The sequence below is a fragment of the Fukomys damarensis genome, unplaced genomic scaffold, assembly GCF_012274545.1.
Source record: "Fukomys damarensis isolate Sample0158 unplaced genomic scaffold, DMR_v1.0_HiC HiC_scaffold_23, whole genome shotgun sequence".
Classification (NCBI taxonomy): domain Eukaryota; kingdom Metazoa; phylum Chordata; class Mammalia; order Rodentia; family Bathyergidae; genus Fukomys; species Fukomys damarensis.
The window spans coordinates 1,652,849-1,663,861 of record NW_022900935.1 but is presented as its reverse complement, the minus strand read 5'-3'; the positions used below and the strand labels follow the sequence as shown (position 1 = coordinate 1,663,861).

General features: G+C 60.9%; 1 long non-coding RNA gene across 3 annotated transcripts; it reads right to left on the bottom strand.

Moving 5' to 3' along the window:
* Positions 1 to 2,591: 2,591 nt before the first annotated feature.
* LOC104855349 lies at positions 2,592 to 11,013 on the bottom strand. Of its 3 annotated transcripts, XR_004518684.1 has the most exons (4): positions 10,669 to 11,013; positions 9,271 to 9,490; positions 4,685 to 4,854; positions 2,592 to 4,578 (listed from the first exon to the last, which is right to left on the bottom strand). It is a non-coding gene; the product is annotated as an uncharacterized LOC104855349 (long non-coding RNA). The 3 variants fall into 3 exon arrangements; XR_004518683.1 differs by lacking the exon at positions 10,669 to 11,013 and having other exon boundaries at positions 9,271 to 9,541; XR_004518682.1 differs by lacking the exons at positions 9,271 to 9,490; positions 10,669 to 11,013 and adding an exon at positions 5,319 to 5,770.

The window sequence follows — 11,013 nt, the reverse complement described above, 5'->3', positions numbered from 1 at the left end:
GGCCCCAGCCTGGCCAGGCTCCCCTCACCCGCCCTGCACTCGGCTCCTGCTGGCGCCCGGCCTGCCTCTCTTGCTTGCCTTCGTGCCACCCCACCCTCTGGCTCAAACATCACCTCATGCCCAGCCCAGCTTTCCTCCAATTCCATGGGTCCTGGCCCTGGTTGTCCCCAGGGTAGGCCGGGCTGTCAGAGACCGAGATTTCAATGCTGAGACCGCACTTCCGGGCTGGGTAGCCTTGGGCAAGTCCCTTTACTTGGCTAAGCCTCAGTTTCCTGTTACTGAGGTGAAGTGGGCACTCCTGCCAGGGCACGGGGTGGGAGCACCGTCACTGCCCAGCATGCGCCCAGAACCAGGAGAGCTGCAGGACGTGATGGCTTCACAGAGCCACAGGGCCTCCCCAGAGTCCGCTCTCCCCATCTGTGGGGAGGAGGAGGTTGTGAGCGCTCCTGCCCCGCCATCCCCTGTGCAGCACGCCGCCACTAGGACCTCAGGCAGCTCTGGCTGGCATCAGGGAAGCCGCTCGAGCTCCTGGGCTCGCCCCTCGGCCGGCCCGGGGTCCTGGCATTCACAAGGCCCAGGTGTGGGCAGGTAAAGGCCCAGACCCGGGGGATCCGGCTGCGCAAGACAGCAGGGCGAGGCTGCCCAACGGGGGCATCGGCCTGGTGCCCACAGACTGGGTGCCCCGTGCTGGCCCCTGGCCGGGGAGCCCATCCTGGGGGCATGGAGGCCACACCCTGCTCTGGCCTCAGCGCACCGCCCCTGCCCCACGCAGCTCCTCCCCGTCACTGGGGTTTGGAGGAATTAAGGAAATTGCTATGGGCATTAGCAGCTCGGCCAGCACCATGCAAGACTGGCAGCAGGAAGGCAGGGAGGAATGGGCCCGGCACATGGGGGTTTTCCAGGGCCCAGTGGGTGACTGGCAGAGTGATGTGGATTGAATAAGGCAGTGAGTCACTGTGTGAACGAGCGAGTCCCGAGTGAATTAATGAGTGTAAGCACCTCGTATCGGTAAACACAGGAAGTTCTCACCGCACACCCGACACTGTTCCACGCACTTTACTCGTGTGAGCTCAGTCCTCACAAAGCCCCTGTGAAGTAGTCTTTACTGCCACCTCCATCTCAGGGCCCAGAGAGGCGAAGTCACTCATCCAAAGTCACACAGCTGGGAGGTGACTGAGCGGGGACTGGAACCCAAGCAGGCGAGCTCCAGAGACTCCACCACGAAGTGGGATCAAAACTTCAGGACCAGGAGGAGGGGACACAGCCAATGCAGGGGCATGGATCTCTCTCCTGCTACCTGTGCCAGGAGACTTCAGACTTCCCATGTCGCTCACTCACCCCTCCCGGGCGCCTGCCCACTCAGCCTCTCTGAGCACTGGCTCTGGGGAGGGGTGGGACGAATAAGCATCTTTCCCGCCCTTCAGGGCTCTGTTCAGGTGACCCTGGCTCCAGGAAGTCTTCTCTGATCACCTCTGCAGAGCCACTCCTGGCTCCCTCTCTCTCTTCCTCTCCTGACCCCAGCGGAGCCCGGCAGGCACCCACACACCCCACGACAGCCTCCCTGTCACCCCAGCGGACCGGTTCTCACCAGGGACCACAGGCAGCAGGGCAGGGATTCAGCCCTGTGCCTAGAAGGAGGGGAGGGCCGTCCCTGCTCGGCGGGCAACCGGCTGCAGCCTCTTCCTTCCCTGGCTCAATGTTTGTTTTCAAATTCCCGAGGCCTGAGTCACACCAGGCTTGTCCTCTGGCCTGGCCCGCTTCACTTCCTTCCTCTTCTTGACCAGGCTGGCCCGCAGGGTGGGGCACCGGCCGGCCTGTCCCTCCTACTGCCCACTGGCTCGGGCCAGGGTCTTGAGCTGGCAGAGTACACGGGACTGGGGTGCTCGGGAGAGACTGCGGGAAGCGGAGCTAGGAGCTAGGTTCTCCCAGGTGGGGGGGGCTGGGGCGGGGATGCCTGGGACCCCTCCCCACTCAGGCCCAGACTTGGGGGCGACCTCTGCAGGCTGTGAGCGCAGAGCAGGTGGGGCGGGGCCGAGGGTTAAACCTGACCTTGTCCTAATCCCGGGCCTGGAGATCTGCCCTTGTACCCGAGGCAGTGCCTGGAAGCTGGAAAGCACAGGGCCGGGCCAGGTGAGCGGGGTTCCAAGGCCGGCTCCGACCTCCCAGAGCCCCACTGTGCGATCAGTAGGCGCTGCCACCCGTGGCTGTGTCATTTAAATGCATTAAAATAAAATGAAAGTCGGTTCTGCATTTGCATCAGCTACGGAACCCAAGTGCTTCATGGTCACTGGTAGCTGGCGGCCGCCCCGTTGTGCTGAGCAGAGACAGAACGCGTCCGTCTGTCCATCCGACATCACACCCCAGAGAGTTCCAGAAAGTTCTCGTGGTCACTGCTGTTTTAGGTCGGCTCCACAAAGGCGCTTAGTACAGTTCGAGAAACAAAACTGGGGTTCGATAAATATTTCTCACTCTGATTTTCTTATTGTGGTAAACACACACATTGCATCACATTTACCAATGTACCAATTTATTCTTTTTTGGTTTTGTTTTTGGTTGTTGCGGCTGCTGTTTTTTCCTAACCCAGGCTGGTCTTGAACTTGCCATCTTCCCGCTTCAGCCTCCCGAGTGCTGTGTAGCTCAGTGGCTCTTGGCACATTCACACTGCGGCAGCCATCGCCACTAACCATCTGCAGAAAGCTTTCATCTTCCCGCACTGAAATTCTGCCCGGTCAACCAAACTTGTTTAAACAAATGAATAAACGCCATGGAGTCACTGCCCCTCTCAGCTTCAGCTCCCTCCCCTGCAGAATGCGTATTTTACAAGTTCACACCTGAAGCGCTTGCCCCGGGGTGAGGAGATAAAGTCCCAGCAGGAAGTGGCCCCTGCCAGGATCCCACAACTGCCTGTTCTCTGAGCCCTGCCCCTGCGGTGGCCACAGTGCAGCCTCCAGGTGGACAGAAGGAGGCCCCAGTGGGATATGTTCTGTTCCCAGAGTGTGAACTGTTCCCGTCCTCCGGACCCAGCCAGGCCAGTCACCCTGCCGGCCAGAGGTCTCTGCTGGGGCCCTGTGATGCCCCCAGATGGCCGAGGCCAGCAGGCACCTTCCAGGGAGGTCACAGCACACATGGGAAGCCCAGGGCAGAGCCAGGACTCACAGTGAGTCTCCATCCCGCCGCCCACCTGGGAATCAATGGGGGATGAAGAATGAATAGGTGAACTCGGTCAGGCAGATGCGACAGCCCCAGCCCGCCGATGAGGAAACGGCCAGGGATGTTACTTGAGGTGCCTGGTAAATATTTATGGGATTGAGGATGGTGTCCGAGGGCAGGGTGTGCTGGCCTGTGGACCTTTAATCCCTGCCCCAGAGGGACAATCGGGCAGTTTCTTGCCCTGGACAGGAAGCGGTCGTAGTTGAGTAGAAAGACGCTGAGTCTTGGCATCACCATGGGGGCGAGGAACTCAGGCAGGCTGAGCTCTGTCACCGGGATGCGGCTAAGATCCCACAGTCCCGGGGCAGGCGAGGGAGCGATCTGCAGCCCCGCAAACGCAGCCCCAGCCTGTGTGAGCTGGTGAATGTATAACAACGCGCTGTCTGAAAAGCAAAGGGAGGAGGAGAGGGAGGGAGGGAGGCCCTGCTTTGCGGAAAGACAGCTGTACTAGTGACACCTGGCCTGCTGAGGGCTGCGTGAGCTCAGGCCCACAAGGGCCCGTCTGTAAAGTGGGTGCCAGACTGCAGGGCAGCTGTGAGGAGGGAAGCTGTGGTCTCCGCACTCCATGCAGGAATGAGGGCCCCCTGGGGGACGCAGGAAGACCCAGCTGCGACTTCCGGGCCGGCGGAGGGGGTCCCAGAGAGTCGAGTGCGGCACGGGGTACGGGGTTGGCACCGCGCCCCGCTGCCCACCCGGCCCCTGGGCAGCCTGTCTTCCCTTGCTGACCTCACCCTTCCCTCTTCCCATTTTGGAAGACAAGTGGGGTGAGGCGGAGGCGGGCCGAGAGCATCCAGGTAGATGACGCGTTTGCCCACACCTGGCAAGACGGGCTTACCTGTGCCCAGCGTCTCCCCAGCCCCTAATCCCTGGCATTTACTTGACTTAACTCCTGGCACCTGGGAGGGGAGGACTTCGCCTCTACACCAGGAGGCCCCTCCTTCCCCGGCACTGCCCAGCCCTCCTGGGAGGCCAGCCACGGCGCTCTTTCCTGATTCTAGGCTGTGGCGATGCCGGCCCGTGCACACTGGGGCCCCAGGGACCCGGTGCCCGACAAGTGGGGGACGAGAGGCCAGCTGAGGGGCCCTTCTCACTCTGGGAGGGTGCTCTGGGGTTCCTGTCCATGGATGGGCAGGAAGGCTCTCATTGGCAAAGGCGAGCCCTTGGTGACAAACGTAGGGAAACTAAGGGCAAAGATCACACTCACCGTCACACGGAGACCGGTCTCTGATCGGCCAGGCCCTCTTCTGCTGGAAACGGGAGGGCCAGCCGCAGCCGACGTCTCCCTCGGGGTCCCGGGCCTGGTGACACCTCAGGGGAGGGGCGTCAGTTTCTCAGGAAGCGGACTTCCCGGCAGGAAGACCCAGGGACCTGTGAGGTACACAGGAAGACGTGTGGTCCGTTCATACAGCTTTGCCCCAGCTCTCCACGTCCCCTTGGGTGGGCCATGGTCCCCCTTGGTCCCGTGTCTGCTTACAGAAAGGATGATTTGGACCAGACTATGTTGCCCTTTTTTGCGGTGCAGGGTGGGAATCCAGGGCCTCACGCACGCTATGCAAGAATTCTACCAACAAGCCACGCCTCCTCGCTGGACCAGTGTTTCAAAAGCCGGTTTTAACCTGCACAGCTATTTTCTGGATGCTTAATCTAGAAAATGGAAGGAGAGGGGCCGGGATTTAGTTCAGTGTCACCATGCATGCCTCGCAAGCACAAAGTCCTGAGTTTGATTCCCGGTACAAAAAAGAAAGAACGAAAGAAAATGGACAGAGGGGCCGTTCAGAGAAGCTGGAAGCCTGCACTGTGTCGGGCCAAGGCTCCGACTGGCAGGACCAGGGCAACACCCTGGACAAGGAGCCTGGGCCTCTCCTGACTCCTGAAGGCTGCGAGGAAGAGATGGGGCGAGAGACAGAGAAATAAAGAGGTAGAAAGAAGCAGAGAGCAAGACAGAGAGAGAGAGAGAGAGAGAGGGAGACTGCGCCAGAGAGACAAGGTGGGAGCGACTTCCAGAGCAGATGCGGGAGTACGGGAGGAGAGGGAGAGAGGAGAGGGTGCGGAGGAAGAAGAAACACATGATTCCACTCAAACTTCTTTTTGTTTAAAGTAAAACCGACCCAACAATCTCACTGCTGACGCTTGGCCGGAGCCCAGGCCCCAGGCGAGTGTGACCGCGGGGCTGCCTGGCCCTCGGCCTGGAAACTCAAGTCATCGCTGCCCAGGCCGGCTCTCAGCACCTCTGGTCCGGAATGAAGGGGCTTCGGGTCACGGGACAGAGCCCCAGGCAGGCAGGCCGCCCCTGGCCACGCAGGGCTGGGAGAAGAGAGGGCCTGGACCGAGGCCCGGCGGGGTCAGGGGCGGTGCTGAAGGAGGCCCCGTCTCCCGCTGTCCTCTAGGGGCACCCTCAGGGCACCCGGCTGGCAGTGGGGAGTGGGCAGGTGGAGGTCAGGTGTGTCCCCAGCACACCTGTCCACCACACACACACACACACACACACACACACACATTTTGCACTCAGATCCAGCATTCGTCCCGGCCTAAGCCCCGATCCCAGGCAGGGCTGAAGCCAGTTAGCAGCCACTGCCACCTGTTGGGCACACACTGGGCCCCGGCACTGCCCCCCATTCCCCCTCAGACCCTAACCAGGCGGGGGGCACACACTGGCCCCAAGAGACTACGACAGAGACCGGAAGAGCTCAGACCCCCAGCACCTTCCCATGCTAGGACGTGGGGTCTGAACCCGGGTTAGCTCACCCCTGTCACCCCAAGCCTGGGGGAAAGGGGTGCAATCCCCAGCTCCGCTCATCCCTGGGCCAGGGCCTGTCCCATCCGGAGCAGAGAGGCGCAGGTCAGAGAACAGCTAAGCCCCAGGCTTTGTTCCTGGTACAAAGGCACCCGGATCCAGGTTTAGCAGTGAATGGTGCCCATCCCTCCCCGCAGCCCCCTCCGGGCAGGCCCAGCCCCTCGGGCCTCCCAGCTCCTGAGCACTTTTACTGCCCGCAGTGGAGTCACAGGCAGGCAGCCTGGGGACTGAAGGAGGCCCTGAGGGGCTGGGGACGTAGGTGTGGAACTGGGACACCACCCAGACTCGGTTTTCCAGCCCCTACGGTGTGCCAGCTGTGCCACGCTCTTGTGTGTGGTGCAGATGAAACAGCTTGAGTGCCCCGATTCGAAGCCCAAAACCTGAAATCTTTTGAGCACCAACATGGTGCTCAATAAATTCGAATTTGGAGGCATTTTGGATTTTCAGATTCGCTAGAGATTCTCAGCGGGTGGAGTATATGCAAACACTCCAAACGCCCGAAACTCCAAAGCCTCCCAACCGGTAAACTCTCAAGCATTTCAGACATATTCAATCTGCACAGGAAAGGGAAGACCAGAGAGGGTAGGGAAACTGCCCAAATCCACACAGCAGAGACAGAATCTGGGGTGCAGCTTCGGGCTCCAGCCCAGCTCTGAGGCGAGGCCTCTCCTTGTGAAAGAACTTCCTTGTTGTTCAGACAGCCCTGCCCTGTGGAGAAGGGGCGAGGATAAAGGCAGACGGAGGATGAGCCATCTCGGGCAGGCACAGGAGCAGGAAAGGTGGACGGGGGGTGCGGGCGGGCGGGGAGGCTCCTACCCTAGGCCAGCACCCGTCCCGCGGAGAGAGCCAGGATGGAGCTCCCGGAAGAGGGGAAGCAAGCCCAGGCCTCCCAGCAGTGAGAAGTAGGGTCAGACTGCCCAGGATGCTGGGTAGTTGTCGCAGACAGTGGGGAGCATCATGGCCCATGAGGCTGGGGTCAGGCCCTGCTGTGTGACCTCAGGGAGGTACAAATCCCTCTCTGGGCCTCAAACTACCGCCAGGCCTCAGAGCTTGAACCATCTGGCCCGCTCCTGGGAATGTGGGCTCCCGAGCTGAGAGCTCCTTTCTCTGGCCCCCCGTCAGTAGAGACAGGTATGGCTAACTAAAGCTGTGGGCCTGCCCAGTCCTCCCGGTGGTCTGCCATTTCCTTCCTGCTTTACAGGGAGGAGACTGAGGCTCGAAGGCCTTTTCCAAGGTCACTGCAGGCCAAGATCTCAGAGCCTCGCCTCCTTCCTCTGGCCCCGTCCCCCAGGATGCCAGGCTCTGGGGGACCCAGGAGGCTGGTTCTGGGCCAGGGCAGCTGAGGAGCCCCAGGCCTGGGTGTGAAGTCCCCTTCCCGCCAGTGCCAAGGTGGCAAGGAACCAAGGTGCCTACCGGGCCCTCTGGTCACCGCCAGTGCCACAGCACCCTCAGGAAGGCTGGGGCACCCCGCGGCAGAGGTGTGGCTGCCTGCGGCTCTGTTTGTCCCCGTTGCCAAGCAAGGCCCAGAGCTGGGCACTGAGTCAGCTGGGCGTCTTGTCACCCCTGCAAACCTGTCACCGAAGGTGGTGGCAGAAGGGGCTGAGGGAGCCTCACTTCCTTTGGAGAAGGATGAAAGGGCCCCTTGGGGACAGAGGCTGGGAAGTGGGGGCCGCCTGGGTCCCAAGTCTTGGTGGGGGTGACCTATCCTGCCGTGGTCTTGGGGGCAGGGGATTGTGGGTGAGGATTTCATACTGGAAGGGAGGTAATGCTTTGCTAAGCACCTGCTGTGTGCCGGGCGCCGTGCTGGCTGCTGTGCCCTGTTTTCTTATCTGTATCATAAAACTGACTCATTTCTTATCCTCAATTTCTCATGTAGAGAAACTGAGGCACATCAGGCTCTTCAGTGAGAAGTGCAGGCAAAGTTTACCGCTTCCGGCCAGGACTTGTAGCCCTGAGCCCTCAGCCTGGCCTGGCACTATGAGCCTGGACCAGCACCCCTCACACCCTGTGGGCCTCAGTTTCCCACCCCGTCCGGGAGGGTGACAGTGACAGTCCTTGGCCGGCCTCTCACCCTCAGTCCCTCTGATCTCCAGCCTCAGAGTCCCTTTATCTTCAGGGCAGTGCCTGTCCCAGGCTGGCATCTGGAGGACAAACAAGGGCACACCCTGGAGAAACAAGACGGGGCGGGGAACTTCAGGGGTCTGGGGTGTTGGCTTCTAAGGCCAGTTCGGCTCCCTCTGGGCCTCCTGGGAATGGAATTGGCAGGGTGTGGGCATGGGCGCCAGGGTGGGGCAGGCGGGGTGAGCCAGGGAGGAGTTCGGGGGTTAAGAGGCTGGGAGTTTCGATGGCTGGTTTTGGTGGTTTTTGATAAGAGCGCCCAAGGGTGGGCAGAGTCCATGGGAGACAGCGGGGTTGGGGGCAGGGCTCTGGGTCTCACCTGGGGGGGCGGCACTTTCTGCCCACTGCCCAGACCAGGCTGCACTCTCGGAACCCCGGCACAGATTAGAGGGGTCAGAGCCGAAGGCCGCAGAAGCTGCCGGGCGGGTGACCCTCCCTTCAGATTCTGCTGTGCAGCCAAGGGCCCAGGCAGTCCCAGTCTGATGGGGGAAGCCGGGATCCAGCCTCTGCCCCAGGACAGCCTTCAGTAGTGAACACGCTAATCCTGGACCAATCCTACGGTCTGCTGGAGTCCCCACCCTTCCTCTGGGGAGCTCCCAGCCTGCAGGGCGAGGTGGCAGCCCCCCCATTAGTGGCCCTGCTGAGTCTGGGCCCTTCCCCCACTGGGCCTGGCCAGGCCTCTCCAGGGTGGGAAGCGGAGCCAGGCCCAAGGTCCCAAGATCCCCTCCCCATGGGATCGGCTGGGGTCAGGCCCGGGTGAGGGACCTCCTCCCCGAGACAGGCCTGAGGTACATGCTCAGGCTGCCGCAGGAGGTGGAGGTACAGGGCAAAACAGTTATTACACACTGCTGCTCTACGCAGGCCAGACAGGGAGGTTCTGCTACACAGCGCCAGCCCTGGTCCTCCCCGCTCGCCACCGCACCCCCAAGCACCGACACGTACATCTGCCACCCGGGGCACACACGGCAGCTGTACGACTTTAAGCCAACTCCTTCACCTCCCCGAGCCTCAGTTTCCCCATCTGCCCATGAAGCGAATGGCAGTCTGCCTGCCGCACCAGGCCTCCCTCCCTGACCCTGTTCCATAGTGCTGGACACAGGCACTGACAGGGACACACACATGACCCTCCAAGCTCGCCTGGTCCTCACCTGCAAGGTGCTCGAGTGTTCCTGCGCCACCACACCGGTATGAAGTAGGGAGGCTGTGGAGAAGACCCCAAAGGGACCCCTCACCCCTCCACCGGCATCATCTGGCAGGGTCCAGGGGCTTGGGATTCTTTGTCTTCTTTCCCAGGGAAGGGACAACTCGACAAGGGGCGAAATGACTGTGTTCAGGCTCCAACTCTGCCCTTGAGCCTCAGAGTCTCATCTGTAAAATGGGACACAGCTGGCTGTGGCGGCGCACGCCTGTACTCCCAGCACTCAGGAGGCTGAGGCAGGAGGATCGCCACAGTTCGAGCTTAAAGCCAGCCTGAACTACATGGTGAGAACTTGTCTCAAAAAAAGACAGAGATAGTCCCCAGGAGTCACAGGGCAGGGGCCTAGGGCTGTAGACCACGTGATGGACGATCGATACCATCAGTGACACGGAAGGCAGGACCTATGCAAGAAAAGAGACAATTCTCGGGTGTGTTTGAGAAGTGTTATATGTTCCAGGCCCTGAGCTGGGCACTGGAGTCTCAGTTTAAAAACAAAGCAGAATCCAACCCAACCCCGTTCCCTCTTGGGCCCAGCACTGGAGATGTGTGAAGAGCCAGGGGCAAGTCCCTGTGAGAAGCCCTGGCAGCTTCAGGGTGCAGGGGAAGGAACGGGGTTACCACTTGCTGGGGGGACCTTAGTCAAGTGCCTCTCCCTCTCTGACTCAGTTTGTCCTTCTGTGGAATAGGCACAGAACAGTCCCCTCCCTGGGCTCTTGGCCACACTGAGGAGGCAGAAAGGGTGGTACGGTGGCTGCCCGGGAGAAAGTCTCCGGCCCCTTCTGGGAAGGCTGTTTCTGATCTCAGAGGCAGGCGAGCAGCTGAGATGGAAGCCTGGATGCGCTTGTCCACTGAGAGATGACCATGTCCAGCCTGAGTATGGCATTTCTAGTGACCACAGACCCGGGGGAGGCAGTGACCCATAGCAGCACCCGTGTGGTGGGAGAGGCACGCTCCCCACCCTTGGGAGCCCCCAGACAGAGGAGGCAGCAGGGCGAGTCCTCCCTGCAGGACCTAAGACTGCAGGATGTCAGAATTGGAAGGTCCCCCACTTTCTTGGTACTGGGGACTGAGCACAGAACATTTGTACTGAACTAATTTTTTAAAATTTTGAGACAGGGTCTTGCTAAGTCATTAGATCGCACAGGCTGGGCTTGAACTTGCGATCCTCTTGCTTCAGCCTCCCAGAGGGCTGGGATTGCAGGAATGTGCCTCCATGCCCGGCTGGAGATGTCTTTTTTCTGTTCTTCTCTTTGTTTTCCTGCACACCCCTGCCCTCCCTTGGAGTTGTCTCTTCAGTCACAGCAGCGTGGCCTGGAGAGACTCACCCCAGAGCCCGAGGGAGACTCACCATGGGTGGGGGTGTGTGACAGAGGTCCTGGGCCAGAGCGGGGTCGGCGGTCCCACCCTGCTGGCCTTGGATTCCTGGTTTGTAATCAGGGACAGAAATACCAGGTCTGAAGCCTGGCATGTGGGGCACGGCTGTAATCCCAGCACGCAGGGGGATCCTGTGAGTTCCGGGCCCAACCCGGCCTGAACTACACAGCCAGGTCTGTCGGCGGCAGGTATCAGCACCAAATGCGACCGCTGTGAGGCGACAGAGGCGGGTTCGGGGAAGGCGAGCTGTGCCGACGCCGAGGGTGATTCATCACCAGGGCCCGGGCCGCAGGCCTTCTGGAGGCGGTGGCTCTCAGGC